Source organism: Monodelphis domestica, chromosome 6 (genome assembly GCF_027887165.1).
Source record: "Monodelphis domestica isolate mMonDom1 chromosome 6, mMonDom1.pri, whole genome shotgun sequence".
Taxonomy (NCBI): domain Eukaryota; kingdom Metazoa; phylum Chordata; class Mammalia; order Didelphimorphia; family Didelphidae; genus Monodelphis; species Monodelphis domestica.
This window is the reverse complement of record NC_077232.1, coordinates 264,903,761-264,916,638: the sequence shown is the minus strand read 5'-3', so window position 1 is coordinate 264,916,638 and position 12,878 is coordinate 264,903,761. Positions and strand designations below refer to the sequence as shown.

Here is a 12,878-nt window from a genome sequence, read left to right as displayed (position 1 = left end):
TAGGCAAACTACTAAAAGTTACACCATTTCTTTGATATACCAGTAATGTAACTGCTGCTAAAGGAAAGGTACAGGGAAGCCTAAATGGCTCAGTAAAAATAGAGCCAGGCCTGGAGACAGGAGGTTCAAATGTGGCTTCAGACATTTTCCTAGTTGTGTGATCCTGAGCAAGTCACTCAACTCCAACTGCCTAACCCTTGCCAATCTGCTGCTCTTGGAACAGATACTTAGTATCAATTCTAAGAGAGAAGGTAAGGTTTTTGCTTTTGGTTTTTAAGAAAAGGTTAAAGTTGACTGGTTCTTGGTCAAGTAAAGTCAAGTAAATCTTGGTAATCACTGCTTCCACTTTAGAAATGGAAGCTATCCTTACGTTTTTATTCAGTAATTTCAATAGCCAGGGGTACTGAAGGGTCCTCCCTTTTCAAGTTCAAATCATATATCAGCCAAACAAAAGTACTCTAAATTTTATTTGCAACAGGAATAGAAATTTCAAAGAACTTCCTATTTTGAGGCAGCTTACTGTTGGTACAAAAGAAAACTGAATTTGCAATCAATGTGATAGCAGTGTGATGCTATCTGTAGAGTGAAGCTATTACTATATGTTGTACCTCCCTCCCTCATCAGGCTATTATGAACAAATAAGCCCTACCAACCCCTCAAAAGAATGTGAACTATGATGATGCAGTTAAAGGTGATCATATGCACTCTGGTATGTTCCCCAAATCCTGATGATGTTCTAAATAATATTTCATTACGCAGTAACTAACTTTACAACGTGCCATATACTGCCTAACAAAAATTATATTAGGTGAATAAATATTACATAAAACGGACAGTTCTATAGAAATAAGGGGAAAATAAATAATAAAATTACTTTTGTATGAAGTTTGAGTTACTGCAAGATATATACTAAGTACACCTGCTCAAATGTCATTTGTACCATAAACAATGGAGGTCGTGTCATCAAGAAAAACTATCTAATTTCAAACTGGCTGATTTTTTTACATCCCAAATAAGCAATGTACTTACTCAGATGTTACTCTTACCTATTAATACTGGGTTAATGTACAAAAGGAAAAATATTCCCAACTACATTCCATACATATCAAAGTACATCAATCCACTAACATCTAAACAGAGGGATTATCAGCTCAAATAAAATAGCCTCCTTGAGTGCCCAGATAAAGCTATATACAAATTATAAAGGTATAAATGAAAACTTTTTTAAGAAAGTGGTTTCTATTTAGTACATCTCATAGCCTTGAACTTACTGATGGTACAAAAGTCTCTCTCCCTGCCCCAATAATAAAACTCTCAGACCTTTCTTCTCATTGCCATGAAAACTAAACTTTTTAAGCATCATCATCAATACAAGCAGGAGTAACTCAGGATTTATTATAATCATATAAGCACCTCTCCCAACACTTTACTAGAAAGCATTATATGGTCAGAAGGTGCCAAGACAAACCGAAATCTTGTTTAGGTAGTAGCTTTCCTACCTAAAATGCCACCCAAAATACTCCTCCCGCTGCCTTGCCAAAAATCCAAAAACCTGCCAGACCCCAGAATTCAGGTTTATAATTAATTCCATAATTTGTTTTTGTTGAGTCATTTCAGTAGTGTCTGACTCTTCATAACCTCATTTTGGGGCTTTCTTGGCAAACACAGAGTGGTTTGCCATTTCCTTCTCCAATTCATTTTTAGATGAGGAACTGAGGCAAACTGGGTTAAATGATTTGCCCAGGTCACACTAAGTATTACAATACTGCTACACAATGAGCTAAATATAAAATAGGCTTATACAGGCTACAATGGAAACCTATTAATCATTTAAATTATTGTTTCTATGAGAAAATGCATATTGAACACAAAACCACTATAGTGGAGTTGAAGTCGTCCAAGATATGGGGTGAGAGAAACTGATTCAAATATATCTATGGGGAAGTTTACTTTTCTGGACACCTCAGTTTTCTCACCTGTAAAATAAAGGAGAGTAAGACTATATGACCTCTCAAATTCTGTTCTAACAACCTAATTATAAAACTTGTAAAAAAATAATATACTCTTTCCAATTCTCAAACAAGTTGAACAGAGAAATGCATTTAACTAGGACACTTATTTTTGACTACATGAGATTTGAATAAGCAGAGTACATACACATTCACAATTGAATGATAATGTAGTTAACAAAAACCTGAGCCAGACCAAATAATTTTAGAGTTTATTTTTTATGCTTCTATATTTATAACCTGTAATCAATCATCCTACAAATATCACAGGTCATAAGAAGAAACCTGGCTGGATAGGGCAAAAACAATAACAACAAAAATCAATTATCTTCAAAATTAGAATATGTCTTACTGATGGAAGAATAACATACTGGACTATTGGTTCAGCTTTATATATTGGAAAAACCTTCAAAATGAAGCAGTTTGTCCATATTTCTTTTTTTTAAACACACAATAACAACATTCCCCTCTTCTGGAGGAGCATGGTATTATGAAAAGAATAATGGATTTAAAGTAAAAGAACTTGAGTTCAGATGCTAACTTTGTTGCTTATTAGATGTATGACCTCAAACTATGCACAAAATAGGAGTAAGGGGGATATTTAATTAAACCTACAACACAAGTAAAGATAAAATAGATAATAAAATCCAACTTGTATGGTTCATCTAATACAACCAAGGGAATCTAATCTATTCTTTTCTTTTTCTTTCTGATGGCAGTAAGGAAATGTGAAAATGTACCTCATTTCTTTGCCTATATACCTAGTCAGGAAAGATATGGTATAGTGATTAGAGGGCCAATTCTGTAGCCAGAAATACTTGGGTTCGAGTTCTACCCACACACTGGCTATGACCATGCAACTTATCTAAGATATAGTTTAGAAAAATTGCTGATAAGAAGCTAGAGGAATATGCAAAGAGAACTCCTTATATTCCTGATTCAGATCTACTCATCATTGCCTCCAACTGGGGGGTTGGAAGGAGTACTTTGTGCCACAGATATAGATTCACATTTCAATAACATGCACATATACAATTAAGATTAATTCTCTTCAAACTTGTCTAGGAAAAATGTGAAGTTAATGAATTGCATCCAAACAGTTTGTCAAATTAAATCCATGTTTTAATGACTTGACTCAGGCCAGCACTCTAGCCACACCAAGCTATGCTGACTTATAATGCTTTGCCCATACTGTGGTAAGCATTTAATATATTTTTGCTAAATTGTTCTGAATCTCAGCTTTATGTTTCATGAACCACATACATGCAAACAAGTATGGCAGGTCATACTCAGAATTGGGTCATCCTTAGAGCTAGGAATCAATCAACAAGCACATATTAAGTGATCATTATATGCCAGAAATTGAGAGATGCATCTGAGCATATTAAAGAATAACCTCCTACTGTCAACAAGGTTACAGTCTAAGAGGAGATATATATGCAACATATGCTGACAATATATACAGATATACATACATACAAACACATATAGAGTATATGCACAAAAAATACAAAATAATTAAGTATAAAATATTCAGCACAGGTACTAGCAATTAAGGGAACAAAATACAACATTACAGCTGTCTTGAAGAAATGAGGTATTCCAGGAGGAAGAGGTGAAGAGGGGGTATATTTCAGTCAAGAGGAACAGCCAAATTTCTGTTTGTGTGAGAAAGATAAAGAAGGCAATGTAGGATGAATTAAAGGAGGAAAGGAGGGAAAAGATGGTTATCGGGCCCTCAAGGAGTTTAAAAATGAAACAGAAAAGTTTATATTTGATATCTGAGGAAATAAGGAAACAATTAAATTAACTGAGTTGAATAGTGACTTAGTTGAGTCCAAGCCTCACCTCTGACATTTACTTACTGGCTCTGGGCAAGTCACAAGCTCTAGACAGCTCTTCAAAGCTATAAACTGCAGAACACTGATAAGTTTCCTCATCAAGGAGATTCTTCTACCAATAAAACTGCAGATCCAAATCTTACCCCTACCTATCCCTATTCCCCGAACCATCCGCAAAGTGCAAATCCTTATAATTTCCCCCAGAGTTAAGTGCACTGCTTAGCAAACAATAATACAGAATTCTCAAGAGTTGGAACAGACTTTAGGTTTTTTTGGGCTGGCAAGCATCTTAACAAAAATGCCCAATTGTCATCTAGGCTTTAATTAAAGACTCCCAAGTGAAGGGAAATGTGATCATTCTGCTTCTAGGACAATTCTTGTTAGATTACTTTTCTTTATTATCTAGGCAAAATGAAGAAGAATTAATGCTTATGTCATTATCTTAAGCATCTCATTAATCTGATGAAGATCTGAATTGAAACTATATAGGAAAATAATACACAATTGGACAATTATCACTAATAAACAGCACAAATAAAGACCTGCAAATTATAATAAGAACTCAAAGTTAATATCAATTCAGCTAAGTTATGTCTAATCACTTTCAAACTATTTTTGAAATAAGAATTTTTACTTGGAAGCTTTCAATCAACAAAATGAAGAGACATAAAAGACAATAAAGAAATACCAAAAGAAAGAAACCCAGAACTAACACTGGCAATCATTTTTTAAAAAGAACTATTAAGAGCTATGAACCATCAAATGACTAATCACATTTCTATCTCAATGATTCCTAAAAATTCTGAAGGAAATAAAATGTGAAGCAAGAGGGGGGAGGCTTGAGTACAAGAACACTTTAAAAGAAGTTCCAAATGTTCTTTTTCTTATAAAATTGATTTCCCTTCAAATTAAGTTTTGAAAAGTGAAATAAAATAACAAAAGACACAATAGTTGGTATGACTAAATGTTCATTTGTTACAGATGTAAATATTTTAACACCAAGTTTAGTATATGAAAACAAATTTCACAATTTAGTAATTTTTCATGTAGGTTCATATACTGAAACAAAACTGCAAACAATAAAAATTATCATTTTTAATCAAGGAATTAAAAAGTTCTAGAAACCAGAAATGTTTAAAACCAATCTATAGTTCTTTAAATACTTTTCAAAAAGTAGAGTAACATAGTTATCAATATTTAGTTCATAGTATGATTGTGATAAAAATGTAAATGGGCATCATGGAATTCTCAAGCTTAAAAAAAAAATCAAGCTTAGTCTGATAATACAATAATATACATTTTCTATTCAGCAAAATCCATTTGTAAATAAACTTGTATGTACACTATCAGTAAAAGCATGGCAGAGCTTCAATCCTGTGTCCAGACTAGACCTCTTAAATCACTAAGACTGAATTGGGAAGTCTATCACTGTCACAACCCAAACCCATCAAGCTACTAGAATAAAAGAACCAAAACTAATCACCTACTGAGAGTGGGTCAGGAACATCATCTTTGCATATGAAGGGCAGCAGCACATGAATAGAGGAATCTAAATGGAAAATGTGTATTATGAAGGCTTCTTTCTGCACACTTACAAGCAAGAATTATTCTTAACTGATAAATTATCCAATAAGATACCTCAAAGCCTCTCCTACAGTCTCATAACCAGGAGTTATAGCTGTATAGAAGCTTAAAAATGTATAAATGACATTCAGCTCTTATCTTCACCACAGCTCTGAAACAGGCTACTTTGGTATCACCTTCTTTTCTAAAGTGGAGGATTATGGACAAGGAATATTATATACAATGTCAAACTCAGTTGATATGCTAGTTTCCCTAAATGCTTTAAAATTTTTATTTGGTTCTTTCTTATTTTAATTTTTTGTTACAAGAGAAAACTCAGGGGACAGGGTTAGGGGAAGGATATATGCTCATAAATTTAAATGACATAAAAACAAAAAGCATAAAAAGTACTGGAGACTCGGGAAGTAGTGGTAAACATGACATCAAATAAAATCATAAAAACTAAAACTAATTTCTTAGAATGACTGGTTGCCAATTTTGAAGTAGTTTCCAAAAATTACCTGTCTATTAACAGGTATAGACTACTAATTTATTACAGATAACATTAAAACCAACCTTGAATTGCAAGAATAAAAACAAATTTTGTATTTAGTTAAACCAGAGCCAAACTGACAAGTTTAAACACCTTATGGATTCTGATAATTACTAGACTAACAGAATATACTAGAGAAATTTAACATATGCAAAACAATCACCTCATCCTCATTCCCCACTCCCTCACACTTTTGTACTAAAATCACCAAATATTAGGAGTGTATGTTGATTTGATCTGGAGAGGGTTCTTTGTATAATTTCTCTACCACTTTATCCTCAGCAATGTTGTACATTTATAGAAGGTACAATTATTTTCATGGCAATCTTTTTGCAAATATCTTATCAATATATTTCCATAGGTGATGGCTAAATGGTTTATGAAATAATGTTTCTTGTTGCTGCTAGGCCAACAATAAAACCCACTCAATTTTCCCTTCAGGAAGTAATCCTTTAGTTCAAAAGCAACATTCTTCTTTTTTCTGGTTTTGTTTCTATTGAGATTGAGATATGAGAAAAAATGTTTCAGGAAACAGGAATGAAAAAGACTAAAGACTTGTAGATTATAGAAGTTCCATATCATGAACACTCTCTTCAATAATGAGTGGGAAGGCACTGGATGCGAACACCAAATATCATTAAAATAATAATAATGATAAAATATTTACCTATCACTGTATTCTCAGGCACTGTACTAAGTGCTTTAACAATTACTATCACATCTGATCCTCACAACAACCCTGGGAAGGAGATGCTATTATCATCTCCATTTTACATATGAGGAAATTGAGTCAGAGGATTAAGTGATTTGCCCAGGGTTACACAGCTAAGTGTCTGAGGCTGCATTTGAACTCAAGACTTTGAATACTCAAGGCCCAGCACTCTATCTACTGATCCACCAAAACATTATGTATGAGAGGAAAAGAAATGTCATTGTTTTGAGTTATCATTGAGTCAATTGTTTACAGAATAACTCAGCTAAGATCAGAATATGAAAAATGAGAAAAAGATATGGAATACAAGTGAAAGACTTAACCCTGAATTATTTTAATAGGGAAAAAATGGAGAATGAACAGTGACATCAAATACTGACTATAATATCGCAACTTTAGCCAGAAATTAAACATATATAATTTAATTGTCATGACTGTCAATAACTGCCAAGTAAAGGCCAAGAGAATACAGAAAGAACCTTTGGCAAATAAGACACCTGCCAAAAAGAGATAACTTCCAAAGACAAGAAGGATTTCATATAAACTCATTTGTAAATTTTTATGGAGAAAGATGGCTAATTATGAAGCAGCAGAATCTCACAGAAATGATAGAGGATATATTTTTTTAATTTTTAAAAATATAATTCAACTAAACAAAGTTACCCCACACATTCAAGAATGCAAATGGAAAGATATAAACTAAAAAATAGGAAATATTTTTAAAAAAAAACTATTTCAACAAACTGAACCACCACAGTTAAGACTTTACACATCTCATTCAATCCTCCCCAGGGTTAGAGGAAGAAGAGAGAAATGGTAATGAGGAGAACAAAGAGAAGAGAAGCAGCCATATTTTTGGTGTGTGTGTGTAGCTGTAAAATATCTAGAGAAAAATACCAAACATAGAAAAAAGAATCTCAGACCTTATTAATAGCAAAAATAGAAAACTGAGGCACAAAATCATAACTGAACCACCGGCCCTCACATTTTAATGGACACAAAAATCTAAGGATGAAGACTGACAGAAATTGAGGGAATCCTCAAGAAGAGTATTATATTAGTAGGGAAGGCTTTTTCAAGCAATATTCAACAGTGGATATCTTTTACCACTTACAACTGACTGAAAGGCGTAGTACAAAAGATCTCATGTGCTTATCTTTATTGCTTACAGAACAAAACAATGCTTTGTGAGCAAAAAGCAAGATCATCTCCAATCAAAATAATTCTAGAGTCCCTGGAAAACACAAGAAATAAAGTTAAGGGGATGTCCATCAACCAGAGAAAAGATGAACAAATGCTGGTAAGAAATGATCAGAGATAGGTTCAGAGACACCTGGGAAGACATTTATGAACTGATGCAAAGTAACATGAGCAGCATTTTGCAGTAGTCATAAAGCAGAAAGATACAAAGAATACAACTTATCACTTATGCTCATTGTTTTAAGCTTATTTTTAAAAACCCAAAATAGTTCCCCTCCCCCTTTTTGCTTTCATTGTTTTCAATTACTTGTCTGTGCTGGAAGTCTGCTGGCTATAGTTTAACCTGGTCTCTATGAAGTCAGTTTTCCTGCTTTCGCTTTCACTTTTTTAAAGTTTCCCCCACCTTGGGTTGGTTTCATACATCCAAGCTAGGTCTTTGAACATATCCCCAACAGATACAGGGGCTGACAGTATATGAGAAGAGCTGTTTTCCACTAAGTTATTTCCGAAGCACTTCTTAAAAAAAAAAAACGCCATATAAAATTCTTTGAAAGCCATGATGGAACTTTAACATCCTCCATTATTACAGTATCAGGGAGGTCTATGGATAATTCACTAAAAGTGTTGAAGATGACCAGCACAGACTCCAAACTGGAGACAAATTCCCTAGAGATTGTCTTCCAAATGCTTCTATTTTTATGATTGTGCCAATTGTATCAGCTTTAGAATTGACAAAACTTCCTAAATCAGATTCATAATCACACAGAAGTTTACGTACTCATATAGGGAAAACTAAATAGATAAATAAAGCCTTTTGTCTAGACTTATAATAAGCAACTGGACACAAACCACTTGAGTTGTACTTACTATGCAAAACCCTGACTAGAGATACAAATACAAGTTGCCAGTAGGTGACATTTTAACGTGTATCATTTCTATTAATAAACCATATTAGTTTCTTTTGCCAGATGAAATTAATGCTGCCAAGGACTAACAAGAACTTTTCTTCTGGATCTTCAGTAGCTGAAAGAGATGAGGTGGCATTTGCATCAACATCTGTCAGTTTACATCTATACAAGGGCTGCATACCAGTACAATAGTTGGGAGGTTAAGGGGAAGGAAGTACAGACAGTACCTGGGGAGACAGGGAGGTGGAAAGTACTGTTCTTAGGACTCTCAGGTTTACTTGCCCAAGAGTGGCATTGGTGAGCAGTTTGGATGGCAGTGATGGGGATAGAGGGATCCTTCTACCCAAAGGTTACTTCAAGGAATGATTGCTGTGGTGACTAGTCTGGGAGTAGAACTGTTGGTCCTGGGAACACTCCTGAGCAGTTTATCTCCTGAGCAAACAAAAGGTAGCAGGCTAGATTTCTGGAAACTGCTAAATTCTCTAACTTCATTCAAGATTCCCATAAAATCAAAGACCTCTCTTTTCAATACTAAAATTTTGCTAGAAGGAAGAGATGCAGACTATCTCTAAAGAACTAAATATGAATATCACAGAAGATAATTGAGAGAGAAGAATGTAAAGAATTTCTGCCTAGATAAATGCTGAAATGAGAAGCTGACTGGTCCAGCTCCCACATACCTACTCCTGCAGCAAAACTCCCAACTCCATTTCCCATCATACTGAATAATGGATCTTCTTCATCCAGAGAATTATAAAAAACCGAGACATAAGCCCTCAAGTAATAAGAAAGGAAGAATCTCCAGCAAAGCCAATTCTGGGTAGTCCCTGCAAACCACATTGACTGGATATTTACAGCCTACGCAAGGTTCAGTGCCTTGAAATAGTATTACAGAATTCCCAAAGAATAAAGATAGAAGCCAAACCCTGGGGAAGCCCCAGCCACAGAGATGACAGCCCTAGAACAAGGAGCTCTGAGGAGCTGAGAAGCTAGAGTAATCCTTGAAGATCTAACACTGTAAACCTCAAAGAATATAGAAAGTGGAGGGTCAGCAGAAAAGGGTCATGGTCCATTCAAAAGCTAAACAAGGTGTTAAGTTAGACCCACATACACAGACTCATATCAGGAACTAAATCAAGCTGGAGGTAAGTCAAACGGTGATCAGTATCAAAAGAAGTACAAATCACTAAAGCCTCAAAAAGATTTAATTCTGAAAAAAAAACAGCAAAGAAAGAAAAAAATAGATTTTTTCATGAGAACATTCATATCTTAAAAGAAACAAAGCAAGAGTTAAAATGTGAAATGAAGGGGCTCAAAAGATTTGGTAGTAAAACTAACCAAACTAATATTAAAACTAGAATAGAGAAAATAAAAATCAATCAATGACTCCATAAGACAGAAAGAATTAGAATAAAATCAAAAGATTAATTTTAAAAATTGACCTAGGAAACAGATTGCAAAATAATTTTTAAAAAAAAACGAACCCAACTAATATTAAAACTAGAATAGAGAAAATAAAAATCAATCAATGACTCCATAAGACAGCAAGAATTAGAACAAAATCAAAAGACTGATTTTAAAAATTGACCTAGGAAACAAATTGCAAAATAATTTTTAAATCACTGTGTTCCCTAAAAACCAAAATTAAAAAAAAAAAGACCTGGATCCTATATGCCTATAAATCATAATTTTAAAACTGTTCCATTAGAAATAAGAGCAAGGGGTACCTAGGTGACTCAGTGGATAGAAAGTCAAGCCTAGAGACAGAGCCCTTAGTTCAAATCTGATCCCAGATAGCCATGTGACCCTGGGGCAAGTCACTTAACCCCAATTTACCTTACCACTGTTTCTGCCTTGGAACCAATACTTAGTATTGATTCAAAGACAGAAGGAAAGGGTTTAAAAGAGAGTGCAAAATGAAGACAGAAAGACCAATCACCTCCTAAAAGAAAGTCTGGAGCGCTTCAATGTCAAATAAAAAAATACTGCAAGCATCTAGAAATCAGTAGTTTGAACACAATAAACTACAGCCAGAATTACCAAAGACCTAGCAACTACAACTTAGAATATACTATCTTTAAAAGGTAAAAGTAATTTGCCCTGCAAAGTTGGGCAAGTGTACCATTAATATAGTTAAGACACTTTCAAAATTTTCTGATGACGTCGAATGGGTACTTTGAAATATATTCAACTAGGAGAAACCCAGAAAGAGTTTTAAGCAATTGCAGTAATTATATAGTACTAATATTCTAATAGAGAAGAAACAAGTGTATCATCAGAACCTTAATATCTTTAGTAGATGAAATAAGAAAAACAAGTTCAGGTGGTTGAATGGCTCTATTCTGAGAATTTGAAAGGGGACAAGAAAACTAATAAATAAAAATGAAGTGGGACAAGAGAAAAGAAAAGACGACCAACAGGAATAGAGTCTTAGAGTTAAAAGGAAGGGGATGAGACCTGCTATTTCTCATAGTAGGGTGCAAAGTAAGACTATGCAAATCTAGGAGGAAAGGAAGTAGAAAGTGGGCACAGTGAAACATTCTTTTTAAAAATGGACAAAAGATTGAACATACACAGTGTGATGTAGAAATATACCAAATTCAAAAGAGAAAATTAAGCAAGGAATGGGAAGAGGTAGAATAATACTAAGAAAGGAATAGTCAAAAGAAATAGCAAAAGAAACTTCCTGATGCTGAAGGTAGATCTAGAGTAAAAGGGAAGAAAAAAAAGAAAAGCAAGGAGCTACAAACAAATGGTGCCTCAGGTTGCATCTTAAACAACTAATGGCTAACCAGTGGATCATCTTTGTTCAGGTCCTCATTAACTTTCACCTGGACTATTGCAATGGCCTCTATGAGAGATGAAATTCAAAAAAAAAAAAAATAGTGGATTTCTCTCAATGAATGATGGAAATGACTATGGAGTCTATTCCATCAATGAATGATGGAAACTAAGATGGAGTCAGAGAGCCTTTCCATTCAAAACAAGTTTCATGTTCCCAACCTAAGCCCCATTTCAGATAGGATTGGAACAGTCCTTGTGTTGACTGGTTTTATTGGTTAAAAAACACTTAATTAATTAGGTTAATTGGTTTTGTAAATTCTAAAATGATAAATTGTAACTCTCAAGTAAACAGCCAAAAGTGAAGGAGGGGGAAGAGAGACCATCTTTGCATCAGTGACTAGGATTGTGATGGCGAACCTACAGCACACATGCCAAAGAGGGCACACAGAGCACTCTCTGTGGGCACATGTGTCACCTCCACCACCATCCCGCCCTTTGTTAATAGAAAGGCAGAGGGACTTGGGCGAAGCTGCTCCCTTCCCCCTTTTCTCCACCACGCCGCCTCAGGACATTTTCTCACATCATCTGCCCCTCTACCCAACAGCCCAATGGGAACACTTTCTCTCTCCCCTGTGTGGGGTAATGGGGGGAGGGGGAAAAGTAACAGCATGTGGTCTCTAAAAGGTTCGCCATCACTGAACTAGGATAAAAGGCAGCTGACTGGTCCCATACTTTGTTACTTGCTAGCTGCAACACTTGTAACACTGGCTCATACTCATGTTGTTTGCGAAATAATAACCTTTGACACTGACTTGAGTAAGTGATCGTTCCTCTCAGTCCTTTCCATCTGGATCTTTCTCCACTCCAATTCATCATCTAAACTGCCCAAGTAATTCTCCTTTAAGCACTCAAACTCTAATGGTTCCCTACTGGATTTGGATAAAATATAAATTACCATCTTCAGCTTTTCACATCCTTCACAATCTGAACCAAAGCTACACTTCCAGATCATCATCCTCTTTGCTGACTAGTCGAACTGGTCCTTTTTGCTGTTCTTCAAAGCAAACATTCCTTTTCCCTCCTCTCTATGCCTCTGCCATATCTATCCCTGTGCTTGGAATACATTCCTTCACCTCTCCTTATGGATTCCTTCACTTCCTTTAAGACTCAGCTCAAGCACATTGCTCTCTAGAGAAGCCAACTGATCTCCCCCAATTGCTAGCACTATCTCTTCCCTAAACTCCCTTGTATTGCTTTTGTATTTAGGCTGCATATATCCCCAGCAATATATGCAAGCTGTCTCTCCTC

General features: G+C 35.0%; 1 protein-coding gene across 3 annotated transcripts in view; it reads right to left on the bottom strand.

Moving 5' to 3' along the window:
* Positions 1 to 12,878, bottom strand: part of EIF4E (eukaryotic translation initiation factor 4E) — a 62,185-nt gene that overhangs the window by 38,415 nt on the left and 10,892 nt on the right. The gene's annotated exons all lie outside the window — the stretch shown is intronic.